This window comes from Palaemon carinicauda, chromosome 14 (genome assembly GCF_036898095.1).
Source record: "Palaemon carinicauda isolate YSFRI2023 chromosome 14, ASM3689809v2, whole genome shotgun sequence".
Taxonomy (NCBI): domain Eukaryota; kingdom Metazoa; phylum Arthropoda; class Malacostraca; order Decapoda; family Palaemonidae; genus Palaemon; species Palaemon carinicauda.
Window position 1 is genome coordinate 23,223,281 of NC_090738.1, and position 15,000 is coordinate 23,238,280.

Here is a 15,000-nt window from a genome sequence, read left to right on the forward strand (position 1 = left end):
TGTACTTCTTTTTCCTTTTTTTTTTTGGAAAATGACAGAATTAACATAAAAGTTCGTACAATTTGCGTTTTTACTATGAATGATCTTGGGCTTCAGCCTGTTTTCCTTGGTTTTTTAGTATGATAAATTAAAGAACAAAGACTTTCTATTTATACGGAACGACAAATATGAGAGTGAAATGAGAAAATAAAAAAAAACGCATAGCCTGCTCGATTTGCATACAATAAACGTTTAATATAGACAAATTATCGTGTGCATTAAACAGCCCAAAATAGCTGGACATACAACGGTAACCATTCATCACTACTAAAAAGAGTATAAAACAATAATGGCATTGATGATAGACATAGTAGTAGTTAGTTTACAGTACAAAACTTATCTAAACAGAGATCCACATTTTGCAAATTAAAACTATTCCTGAACTGTGATTCACATCAAAAGTCATAAGACAACGTTAAAAGAAAGTCTGGTAAATGTGTTTTTCTATGAAGTGCCTCTACAGATATAGTTAACATTGCGACTATAGTTTATACACGAAGGATTTATTCTAATATTGTTAATGTTGTTAAAACATTTTATATTAATCGTTCGTGACTTCTCTTGTAGTTTATTTAATTCCTTATTTCCTTCCCTCGCTTGATTATTTTTTCCTGTTGGAGCTCTTTGGCTTACAGTATCCTGCTTTTCCACCTAGAGTTGTGGCTTAGCTAATAATAATAATGATAATGATAATAATAATAATAATAATAATAATAATAATAATAATAATAATAAAAGTAATAATAATAATAATAATAATAATAATAATAATAATAATAATAATAATAATAATAATAATAATAATAAGGACATGAAACATTACGGTTCGTTAATCACTTTACAAAGAAAATTATATCAATTAAATCGTCTGAGAGTATCTTTAAAAAAGTAAAGTTATGCATAAAAAGTAGAAACAACTAAAAAGAAATAGGGTTTTACAAAGTAAATCACCTGAAAACACATAATAAAAAGAGGAAAATGTTTTGCACAAAACAAAGTTAAATTCACTATAAAATATATATTTTGAATAGCAGTTGTTCATCCATAGAGAGCACACTGATTGGTTAATATATAACAAGCAATAAAGTTGTGGCGTACCAATAACATTCCCATACACACTTTTATACTGTATATACTAAATTTAGTAATATTGTAAGTTCTACATGTAGCTTACATACATATGTCGTTTATTTTTTCATAGTGAAATGCAAAGAAAAATACCATCCACTGAAATAATTTTACCTTTATCATAACAATATCAATCTACAAATATTGAATATATATATATATATATATATATATATATATATATATATATATATATATATATATATATATATATATATATATATATATATATATAATACACACATACACACACACACACATATATATATATACATAATCCTCAAGTCAAAGGCCTCAGACATGTCCTTCCACTCGCGTCTGTTTGAAGGTCTTTCTATGCCAGTCTTTATTAGCAAATTTTCTTAACCCTTCTATCCAGCGACTTCTCTTCCTTCCTCTGTTTCTTTTGCAATCTCCAAAGACCTATTTTGTTACTGTGACGGGCCGAGAGAGGGTTGTGAACTCAAAGGCAGGATGTAATCAATTGAGTTGTATTATTAAAGAACACTCTCCTTTATATACAAAACCTCAAGGCAACAGGAAAATAGATGTTCGAGGAAATGACAATGTTACATAGGCGACACATAGACATGTTTGTTCTGGTTCTTTTTAGTGCGAGGGAAGAGCGCAGATACAAGCATAATATATACAAAAGGAATTACGTACAATTGTGTGACACACGGTTGGTACATTACTCTTAATGTTAATTTATTATTTGCCATTCTCATTATTGTGCCCTGCCCATGTCCATTTTTTCTCTTATTTGTTAGAACATCCTCAACTTTAGTTTTCTCTCGTAACCACTTAGCTGTTTTCTGTCTCTTAGTGTTATTCCCATCATTATTCTTTCCATAGGTCTCTGAATTGCAACTAGCTTATTTTCTAAGTCTTTAGTAAGATTCAAAGTTTCTCATGCATATTTCAATATTGGTAGGACCATCTGATTGGGTATTTTTCTTTTTAGAGAAAGTTTCATTTTACATTTCATACTCTCAATTTGTTTCCCATAAATTCTCTATACCATGCTTACCCTTCTTTTAATTTCGGTCTCGTGTCCTGTGGGAATACTTGCTGCTTGTCTCAAGTACGCATATTCATATACAATCTCTAGATCTAGTCCATAACCTTTAATTGTTGTCTCTGTATTTTCATTGAACATTACCTTAGTTTTACTCTCATTCATTTACCGGCCTACATTTCTGCTTCCTCAATTCAAATATTCTATCATCTTTTGCAATTCCTCCCACGATTCATTAAATAGAACAATGTAATTGGCAATTCTTAAATAAATAATGTACTCCCCATTAATATTAATTCTTATATTTTTCTAACCTAAATTCTTAAAAACTTCTTTCAAGAACGCTGTGAATGATTTACGAGAATGTAATATTGTAAAGTACATGTTTACAACAAGTACGTTAATGAACTTGAAATTTGACGAAATAAATTTTCGCCTTAGGGTGGGGTTTAAGCAACATCATTACAAACAAGGTCATAACCCAAAAAAATCCTCCAATCCTAAAAGTCAGAGCCAAATATGTACAGCTGTACAGAGAAATCCATCGTACATCTCACTCCGAAGACGTGTACCCTAAAACACCCTTACTTCGAGGCGAATAAATGAATGATTGTTGATTATCTGTTGTCATAACATCAATGGTTATTAATGCCGATGGGAATATGATTGATAAGGAATAGTTAATTCAAGATAAAAACAAAACATTAATGAATAACCAACTATAACTAAAACATTCAAATATTCATAAACTATTTAAAAACGAGTAAGAAGGCCAGCTTCGAATATGCACTTTAAAATGCCACTGGCATCATATAGCTCGTCTCCTTCAAATATTTTGTTGAGGATGCACCTGCCATCCCCATTACGAACTTCAGAGAGGTATCGTTCTCTGACATCCCCAAGACTGGGATATTCAACAAGTAAATGCCTGACACTTGTGAGTTATCAGAAATTAACGAGTCAAGCCTGTGTGGCCAATCAAAGGGAGACGGTAGCCAGTGTCCCACCTTCTTCACATATTACCATACTTCCATAGAGGTATAGCATATGTTACTTCCTTAATCTTATTTTGATCAACAATAATGTTGTCAAATATCATCATGAGACTTTGATATAAGGCAAAAAGTCATTATATAGAAGAAGATATCTTCCAAGAAGTAATTTGTCCGCTGCCTCTTTTACTGATTTGCCTGGTTCTTTATTTCTCGACAAACATGCGCCTTACCTGGCAAAACTTAACTTCGTTACCTGCAGTGCAACAAATTATAGTCATTCTAGAATTCTTGAAATTAAAAGGTTGGTTGGATTAAAAACTGTCACTGCCTGCAATACACTGTTTGCATCACTAAAATAGTAAAATTAACATTTCATTACTGCTATTTTATCAATAACATTCAAAATACCACACAGCTCTGCTGTAAAGAGAGAGGATGTTAAAGGGAGCGCACACATAGAATTCAAAAATTGTACAAACCAAATCCAACGCCAGCACTGGATTTAGAGCCGTCAGTAAATATAAATCCACTATCCCTGTGTTGTTCTGCATGTTCTAAAAAGGCAGACCGTTACTTCGTAGCGAGTAACCAAGCAGATAGTGTTGAGAGAGATGGTAGAGTTGGTGGGAGGGCTAAAAATACGAACACGCAGTGCAACAAGGGTGTGGATGGATGCACTTCTTCAGAGCAAGGTGTACCAGGAATTTCTGTGTATAACTGTACGAGCCTGTTCTTATCTTATGGCATAATTTTCATTCCTTCATTTTATTCCCAGCTACATAAACAACCCTATATATTTTGTGAAAAGTTCGGTATTTGTTTACAAGAGCACGCTCTCCATTTACTACAAAATTATGCAGTCCTGCAGCTCTGCTCTTTTTGTACAGTAAATGGGAGTTTCTTTAAATGCTGGGAAAGCAAACAAAAAAAAAAAAAATATAGCATGATATGTTGCCAGAGGTGGGGGAACGTTGGTGGGAGGGGTACCAAGCGACCAGGAACCGACATCGCCAACATAGGCCTGGTCAACCAAAGAAAGATCGTGACGTCAGCGTACATTAGGTATATATTCTAAATAGATACGAAATTAAAAAATGGAGTAATTACTCAAAAGTGTTACTATTTGTAAAATTTATATTCTATATTTAGTAAATATTTTATATAAATCGTGTTATAGTGTATTTTCAAAGAAACTATTTTGAGATATGACTAGTTTTCCCAGACGACGTTTTGCTACTCTAACGCCATCTATTGAGCACTGCCTAAGGATGCCTGCCAATTTCCAGCAAATGAAAACTGTCATACGCTGCAAAAATAGTGACACTTTTGAGTAATTGATTCATTTTCAATTTAGTATATATTTTGTATATATATCAAATGTCCGCTGACGCCACGAACTTCTCTTTGAGTTTGATTGACTCTGTTGACGATGTCGATTCCAGGTAGCTTAGTACCTCCTCCACATACCCCTCCCCCCTCCCACAACATGTCTTGCTAATTACTTTAGCTTTCCCAGCATTTAAAGAACCTCCTAATTACAGTATAAAAAGAGGAGAGCTGCAGGAATGCACACTTTTGGAGCAAATGGAAAGCGTGCTCTTGTCAACAAATACCAAAAGTTCCCTTTATAATATCATCTACAATGGTGCTCGTAAAGCAAGAATGGCCCAGCCTGACAGCAGGCAGGTAGACCCAGCAACAAAACCGGTGTTGCCTCGCCACACCTGACTTGGAGAGATCATGCCCTTCTTGCCCTAAAAGGTGGCCGACGTTTAAACCACTAAGACATCGTTTGATGGTTCGAATGTGAGGGGTAGAGAAATTACCAATAGCACTCAAAGAAATCCGATGATTAATGATACTTCACTGAAACCCCACAGGCATATTCCCTTTTATTGAATCATAACAGCAGTAAGGAACCAATGTCTTATTTTATTTCATGAACGCTCATAGCGATCAGTGGTTCCTAACCTTTTTTTCATTGCATACTCTCTTTTCAAATCAGCACAAAATTCTTAAAACCCTGAAGTGTTGAAATACAAGAGAAAAAACGCGTAAATGCCATGATATAAAGTGGATCCGATGTGTATTAAATGAAAAATTGCTTCTAGGACAAATGCTGTATTACTGTTTTCACAGGAAAAAAATAAACCTGCGAATAAAACGTAATATTTTTGTTCTAATTATTCATATTCATATGGTTAGGAATCGACCACACACCTCTTAAGGGAACAGGCACCTATGTTTAAGAAACATCGAGCGAAGTCAATCATAACTTTGTTGATACCATTGTCAGGAATTGTGGCTATTAAGTATTGATGTCCGTCCATCTGCTATTTAGGATTTGTTTTCGGTTCAGCTTGTAAAGATTAAAGCTATTTGTAAGTCATATATGACTCATCACATTCCGAAAATTAACAGTCCAATTATTGAAAATTATATCCCTAATTACGAAAACTTTGTTACTTTGTTACCAGAAAAAATAAGTCAATAATTTTGATCTTACACTTTTCTTGCATCTTGGTTTGGTTTTGAAAGGCCGGCGACCATAAAATTTGTTGGTTATCGATTCTTTGGACAATTAGTATGAATATCTAAAACCAGCCCAAGCCACATCTTTAGCCTAGACTATACAGGTATACGTTACCCAAAACAAATGTTACACGCCAAGTTTTGTAACCGATGTTTTTATTAGTCATCATGGCAAAAAATCAGCAATTTTAATATTTAATTATTCTAGACTGAGAAGACACTATAGGATACCCTAATCTAGTATAGGATTTGCATCTATGTCAAAACTTAGTTAAGTTACCAGCAATAGTTTTTTAAAAATCGCCATCATTTCAATTGGCTGCATTTTATGCCATATTGCATGTAAAAATGATAAATGAATAACAATTTGATTTATTTCATGGAATCATTTATATTAATTGTTATCAATAAGGGTATTACCATCATCATCATCACATCACTTCACAAATGTTGATAAGCAAACCTCGTAAAGCCATACATTAAGGTCACTCAATTACCACCTCTCCACCATCATCTTTAACCACCACCTGATTATATCCCAACCCCATCCCCACATGTTTGAGGTTTAAAGGTCTCGTAATTATGATAAGATCCTTCTGGTGGAAGTTGAAAAACAAAATACTAAGACGACAATATTTCATACATTTGTTCACGTGTTTACAATAATTTCATAACTACAAATAACGAAGTAAATAGGCTAAAGACTGATTGAAGACATAACGAGAGTAATGGATTTCTTGAAGAGCTTAACTGGGGAACACCTATAAGGCGTTGGATATCAGGTCATGAAACATCAAATAAAATCAAAACAATACGAAGAGTCAATGCTAAATAAATATTTCCTTTTACCTTGGGGAGGGTGAAGGCAGCTAGACTCCGACCTATGAGCATTGAGCAATCGTCACCAGGGAAGGGGGTTCGTTTGGAAGTGAGCGACTTGCCCAGTTAATTTGATTGATTGATCGATTGATTAGGAGTTGTCTGGTGTCCTGACCTCTAAGGTTATTGATACCAAATCAGATATGAGTAAACAATGTGTTAATAGTATATTTACACCCTACATCCTATATACCAGGGGTGGCCAACCTATGGCGCATGCGCCAACAGTGGCGCATTGCACGATTACAAATGGCGCACTATACCCCAGAGATAATAAAAGAAAAAAATATGCCTGCTTATAAAAAAATAATACTAATAATACTGATTTCTAGATAAAATAAAAAAAGAATTCAACGGGACCGTCTGCTATGTCCTGCATTTTTATTCCTAATTATTCAAAATACACCATTGCTATACTGTGTATGTTTTAGAGCCTAGAGATATATCATACCTAAATCATATACAAGTTTCAAGTCATTTGATCAAAATAAAATTTAATTAGCAAAAATCATGATTTTCAAAGCAAATTTAGGTACAATTTTCTCCACTAATATGACACCAAATGTATTGAAAATCATACCATCAAAACTTCTTTATAACCCGAATAATTCTATCTACCAGATTTTCGATTTTCCTTTTTCTTTTTTTTTATGAATTTTTCCTTAATTTTCTTCGTCTAGACGCAAAATAATCATGAAAAAAGAGAAAGGGAAAAATACCGCCAAATATGTCGAAATCGCTATACTTAAGGATTGAAAGGGGGTTAAATGTTGTGTGGTGCATCGGAATTAGAAGTGAAAAAAATTGGTGCTTGGGAAACAAAAGGTTGCCATTTCATATATTTTATTTTTACCAATCACTTCTGAAACAATATCAATTATGGTGACTGATGATACAATTTAAATCTCCAACCTTATACTAATATAATAGATATAGCAAATAATACTATATTCTCTAAGAGGGCCGGAGCCAAGTAGCCCATGACAAAAGCTGACCCCAACCACACCGAGCTACGTGGCTCATGATCGAAATCAAAGGAAAACACTGAAATCAACAACTAAACCTTTAAACCTCATTACCTTAAGAAGTTTGAACAAAAGCCATTTATTGATTATTGGTTACCCCAATAGGTGCTATTTGAAACAGTGTGTATGTATGTGTATGTGTGGAGAGAGAGAGAGAGAGAGAGAGAGAGAGAGAGAGAGAGAGAGAGATGTATTTATGTGATGAATATCTTCTAGAGTTCTAACATTGAGATGCATTCATTTCTCGTCTTTGAAGTGCTTACATTACTGCTGAAGTTTTGGAATCAACAGCTTTCTCATAGTCTATAGATGCCATACATGGAGGTTAGTCATACTCTTTTGATGTTTCTATTAACTGGTTAATTACACGGATATTGTCAGTTGATGAACACACGCTTCTAAAGCCTGCCTGCTCTCTTGGTTAAGGCTCAGTCTTTCTATTTGTTGAAAATCTTTACGATATCTACAGAGAAACTAAATAGAGATAGTAAAATAAATCTGATTGAGAAACGCTTTAGAAAGGGTGACCCCCTTTCTCCTAAATTATTCACAGCATGCGTAGAAGTTTTTTAGAATTTAGATTGGGAAGATATAAGAATTAACATAAATTTGAAATACTTTAGCAACTTAGGATTTGCAGATGACATAGTTCTATTAGTGAATCATGGGAGGAATTGCAAAAGATAATAGGAGATTTGAATAGAGAAAGCAGAAATGTAGGACTAAAAATAAATGAGTAAAACAAAATAATGTTCAAAGAAAATGCAGAGACAACCTATAAGGGTTACGAAGGAACCTCTAGAGATTGCTAATGAATAGATGTACTTAGGACAGACGACACTTTAACATAAAGGTTATGATGGTGAAAATTTGATCAAATTTTCACCACCATAACCTTTATATTAAAGTGTAGTTCCTAAAGTCAATGTAGTGCTGAAAAAGGGTCTCGAAGTGATCCGAAACACATGTCGATACCAAGCAATTAATGGAGAAAAGTAAATGTAGTTCTGCTGTTACCCTGAAAACTATCTGCAGGACGATCTGTCCGAGGAGAAGCTGTCTTCGATTTTGGACGCCGATGAGACGTCCTGTATTCATTATATATGTATATATATATATATATATATATATATATATATATATATATATATATATATATATATATATTTATATATAATGTCTTTTTTCTAAAAATGAAATTATTTAATGAGATGGTCCTAACAGTATTAACTTAAGCATCAGACACTTGGAGCCTTACTAAAGGTCTTACAACATAAGCTGATTATAACTTAAAAGAACTATGGAAAGAATGATGATAAGAATAACAATAAGACATAAAAAGAGCAACATGGATACGAGAGCAAACTAAAGTAGAAGATATTCTAACATGTAAGAAAAATGAATGGACATGGGCAGGACATATGATGAGAATGTCAGACAATAGATGGACATTAAGAAATGTAGAATGTGTCCCTGGGGATTGTAAAAGAAGAGAAGACAATCTTATAAAGTGTCATGTCTGTGGTCTTTTTTCTATAGTGGACCAGTCACGCCTGATGACATACACAAATGTACATATATATATATATATATATATATATATATATATGTATATTTATACATATATATATATATATATGTATGTATGTATATATACATATATATATATATATATATATATATATATATATATGTATATATATATATATATATATATATATATATATATATATATATATATATACGTTTAACTTGGGCTCCATAAGGCACTAGAAGAGTTGGAAGACCCAGACCTACATGACTGAGGACTATGGAGTGTGAAGTAGATGATGAATGGAAATGTATTGAATTAAAAGCTCAAGATAGGGATGACTAATGAAATTTAACCGAGACCCTTTGCGTCAATAGGGGTAAGAGGATATATATATATATATATATATATATATATATATATATATATATATATGTATGTATGTGCGTGAATATATAAGCCATTGGTAGACACATAACATATACACATAGTAACATCCATCGCCTTCGAAAAAAATCTAGAAAGTAATAATTCCATTGGAAAAATCATGTGAATATTACATTATTGATTATCTAAAATGAATTCCTCAGAAAAGTACTCGTGAAATGTGTTTTTCCGAGACGTATTTTCTGTGTTTCGAACGGCTTTGATATCTATTCGTACAGGAAATGGGTTGTTTTAAATCGCAAACCTGAAAAAATAAGTCGAAGCCTTCGGTTATTTCAATGCGGCTTGCTGAAAACGTCAATTACCCTTCGCCCTAGTTCGATAGGCGAGTGTGCTGCAGGCGTTGCTTAATAATGAAAGTAATGAATTTTAGTATTAATCATCTTTTCATCTTCCTATTCAGTCTCTTAACTTTTCCTTCAAATTGCAAATCCGAGCGTCGATAGACTTCAGAACTTTCAGACTCAAATTCATAAATGTAGTTTATTATTATTATTACTATTATTATCATCATTATTATTATCATTATTATTATTATTATTATTATTATTATTATTATTATTATTATTATTATGATGATGATGATGATGATGATGATGATGATGATGATGATGATAATAATGATGGGTTTATTGAAACGAAAGAAGAGTTTTTTCGCGAGTCCTAAACTGCTTCGGAAGAAAATCTTCACGGATATCCGAATGGTTTCAGAAGAAATGGCCATAGACTTAGCATGGAGTTCTGAATGACCCTAGAACAGAATCTCTGAACGGCTTGGGGAAGAAAACTTTCCCGGATTTCCAAATGCCTTCAGAAGAAACAGCCGTAAACTTAGCATGGAGTTCGGAATGACTCCAGAACAGATTCTTCCTGGAGCTCCCTGATCGGCACCTGAAGAAAATTTTCTGGGATCTTCAAAAGGCTTCAGAAGACATAGCCGTAAACTTAGCATGGAGTTCTAAATGACTCCAGAATAGAATCTTCACGGAGCAGTTCTGAACGACTCCGCCCCGAGATTCAAATGACTTCTGAAGACCTGCTCTCTTTTTTTCAAACTAAGCATGCAACGCAGTGAACATTGTTAATGTCTATTTTTAAAACAGGAAGCTGACTGTGAGAATTGTGTATTACAACTACAGAATCAACAGGAGGCTCTTCGGAACACCTTCATCTACAGCTGGTTTTGGTGGTTGCTGCAGAAGTTGTCGAGCTTTGAAGAACATAATATACGCGCCTTGAATGATCCTTTGCTTGGGCTTTTGGAGACTATTGGAACTAAGGAAATAAGGACGGCGACTAAATGGTTCAACTGAACGGTGAGTGACCTATGGTTCTTCAACAGGATAGTCCCAAAATTCGACATTGAAGAAAGGACATATCTAGATCGTATTGGTAAATATATTGTGTTGCTCATCGTTTGCTTTAGCGTGATGACGTATGCAGAGAAAATTTATAGCATTCCTGTCTTTACCCATCGCCCTGATGGACAAAGACATGGATGCCATCGATTTCTCTGAGGAATCTGACGAAATGAAGACACGCAGCACTGAAATCTCTCTTGAAATCTAGAAGGCAACTGACGGACTAGGAAAGAATACGATGAATTCAAGGAGGAAATTGACGAACTAAGGTAACTGGAAGATAAAATATCAAAGGCAACCAAAAACCTAAAGATCATGAAAAACTAGAACAGACAGAAGAGAACAGCAACGAAGAACCTTTAAACGAAGACATAAAATAGCCTTTAATGCTAGAGGTAAGTCACCTTGAAATAGAAGTAAAAAAAAGTCCATAATACGAGAAATAAGGTACCTCAAAATAGAGGTAAAAAAAACCCTAATTCTAGAAATAAGGCACCTCAAAAGAGAGGTAAAAAAACCCTTTAATGCTAGAAATAAGGCACCTCAAAATAGAGGTTAAAAAACCTTAATGCTAGAAATACGGCACCTCAAAATAGAGGTTAAAAAACCTTAATGCTAGAAATAAGGCACCTCAAAATAGAGGTTAAAAAACCTTAATGCTAGAAATACGGCACCTCAAAATAGAGGTTAAAAAACCTTAATGCTAAAAATAAGGCACCTCAAAATAGAGATTAAAAAACCTTAATGCTAGAAATAAGGCACCTCAAAATAGAGGTTAAAAAACCTTAATGCTAGAAATAAGGCACCCCAAAATAGAGGTTGAAAAACCCTAATGCTAGATATAAGGCACATAAAAATAAAGGTAAAAAAGGCTCTAATGCTATAAATAAGGCACCTAAAAATAGAGGTCAAAGAGCCTCTAAAGCTACAAGTAATGGACCTCAAAATCGAGGTAAAAAAGCCCCTAATGCTATAGATAAGACTCCTAAAATAGAGGTCAAAGAGCCTCTAATGCTATAAATAAGGCACCTAGAAATAGAGGTCAAAGAGCCTCTAATGCTATATATCAGGCTCCTAGAAATAGAGGTCAAACAGCCTCTAATGCTATAAATAAGGCACCTAGAAATAGAGGTCAAAGAGCCTCTAATGCTATATATCAGGCTCCTAGAAATAGAGGTCAAACAGCCCCTAATGCTAAATATAAGGCTCCTAAAAATAGAGGTCAAAGAGCCTCTAATGCTTGAAGTAATGCACCTCAAAATCGAGGTCAAAAAGCATCAAATGCTATAAATAATGCACCTAAATATAGAGGTAACAGAGACTGTAATGCTAGAGGTAATGCACCTTAAAATACAGGTAAAAAAGCCCTTAATGCTATAAATAAGGTACCTAAAACAGAGGTCAAAGAGCCTCTAATGCTAAAAGTAATGCTCCTCAAAACCAAGGTAAAAAAAGCCCCTAATGCTATATATAAGGGTCCTAAAAATAGAGGTAAAAAAGCACCTAATCCTATAAATAAGGCACCTCAAAATAGAGGTCAAAGAGCCACTAATGCTAGAACTAATGCACCTTAAAATCGAGGTAAAAAAAAAAAAAAGACTAACACTAGAGATAAGGCACACTGAAATACAGGTAAAAAACCTCTAATGCTAGAGATAAGGCACCTAAAATAGAGGTAAAAAAGCTCCTAATGTTAGAGACAAGGCACTTGAAAATATAGGTGAAAATGCCACTAATGCTACAAATAAGGCACCTCAAAATAATGTCAAAAAGCCCCTAATACTAGAGGCTGGAGATAAGGCATCTCCAAATCAGAGGTCTAAAAGCCCCTAATGCTAGAGATAAGGCACTTAAAAATAGAGGTTATCTTCTTCTTCTTTGTCTGCATCTTTTCCCACTTTCCTGTGGTGTCGATGTTTCTGGCCAGCGTTCTCCATCTACCTCTGAACCACGCTTCCTCACTGGTTAATCCCTTTGATCGAAGGTCATAAAGCCCCTAAAGCTGAAGTTAAGGCACCTAAAAATAGAGGTAAAAAAATTCCCTAATGCTAGAGATAAGGCCCCTTAAAATAGAGGTCATAAAATCCCCAACGCTAGAGATAAGGCACCTCAAAACAGAGGTCAAAAAGCCCCTAATGCTAGAGGTAAGGCACCTAAAAATAGAGGTCATAAAGCCCCTAAATCTAAAATTAAGACACCTAAAAATAGAGGTAAAAAAACTCCTAATGCTAAAGATAAGGCCCCTCAAAATAAGAGGTAATTAGCCCCTAAAGCTAGAGATAAGGCACCTCGATAGAGAGGTCATAAAGGCCCTAAAGGCACCAAGAAGTAGAGGTAAAAAGCCCCTAATGTTAGAGATAGGGCACCTAAAAATATAGAGGTCATAGAGCTAGAGTTAAAACCCCAAAAATAGAGGTAAAAAACCCCTAATGCTAGAGATAAGACACCTCAAAATAGAGGTCAAAGAACCTCAAATGCTAGAAGTAAGGCACCTAAAAATAAGAGGTCAAAAAGCCCTTGATTCTAGAGGTAAGGAACCTCAAAATGTGGGCCAAAGAGGTGCTACAATTAAATAGAGCATATACTTCAGGTATTTTTTATGAATGAAATGGCCCCGCTTCAGCCAGGTGAGAGGCGAACTAAACAGCCAGCATACCTCCCCCTCACCATGCAGGCTCCTGCTACTTCAACACCCGTCAGTGAGTTCCAGACCTTTCATATATAGACATCCATGTCTGGACTCCGATAGATCGGACACAATAGGGTTGTAACTCGGCAAGTAAAAAAAAAAGTATATATATATATATATATATATATATAACTAACACTTGATTTTAATTAATGTAAATATCAACCACAATGGCATTTAATATCGAATTCTATCTTTGGGAATGAATATCCACTAGGAATTCATTTATGATAACAGCTTCTGGCTGGGCAGAAATTCAAACCTATGCCTCTTAGCCGGAACCATGCCTGCAGACTGTAACCAACCATGCTATCAAGACAAATACAAGTTTATTACAAGTCGACCGTACATATTCCTGTAGAATTCAGGAATCTTTTTTTTAGATTTGAAATAAACTCATCTCCACTATGATAATTGATTAGTGTTTGCAACACTATAAATAACCACGCGTTGCAAACTCACTAATCAGCTATCATAGTGGAGAAGGGTTGCTTTCAAGTCTAAGAACAGATTCCTAAATTCGACAAGAATATGTACGGTAGACTTGTGATAAACTTGTGTGTGTGTATATATATATATATATATATATGTATGTATATATATACATATTTATATAATAAATATATATATATATACAGTATATATATATATATATATATATATATGAAAGAGATAGAAGTGTCTTATCTCATATTCTTTTAAGAAATGCAATAGTTTTCGAAAATAGTAATCGAAAAATATAATCACACCGATATATTTGAATTCCTTATTACATTTTTATATGGAACATCCTTAAATATCGTGGGAACTGACTATTCCAATTAATATACGTCGGAATGATATATCCTTTGTTTGCATTATTCTAGCAGTTGCGCTCTCTCTCTCTCTCTCTCTCCTCTCTCTCTCTCTCTCTAGAATAGGTTAGATAAGATCATAAGAACTCTCCAAATGCTTAAACTAAATCGCTCTACCAAAGAGCAAATGGAGTCTCTGCGAATGGACTAAAAAGTCTTTGAGACATCAAAATCCTTGTAACACTCTCTCTCTCTCTCTCTCTCTCTCTCTCTCTCTCTCTGTATATATATAATATATATATATAATATATATATATAATATATATATATATATATATATATATTACCTGTATCTAATATCTTATATTATTTGGATGTTCCCAAGGATCACACAAGACCGCTAACTACTTTGCAAGTTAGTGTTGGAATTGTATTTCTTTCGGGTGAAGATCCCATGTTCCAAAGATGTTCAGTAACCATATAAAAACAATGTTAGAACGATATATGTCCGTTTTCATTGCGAGTTGGAATCATTGATATTAAATGTTATCAATAGGGGTAT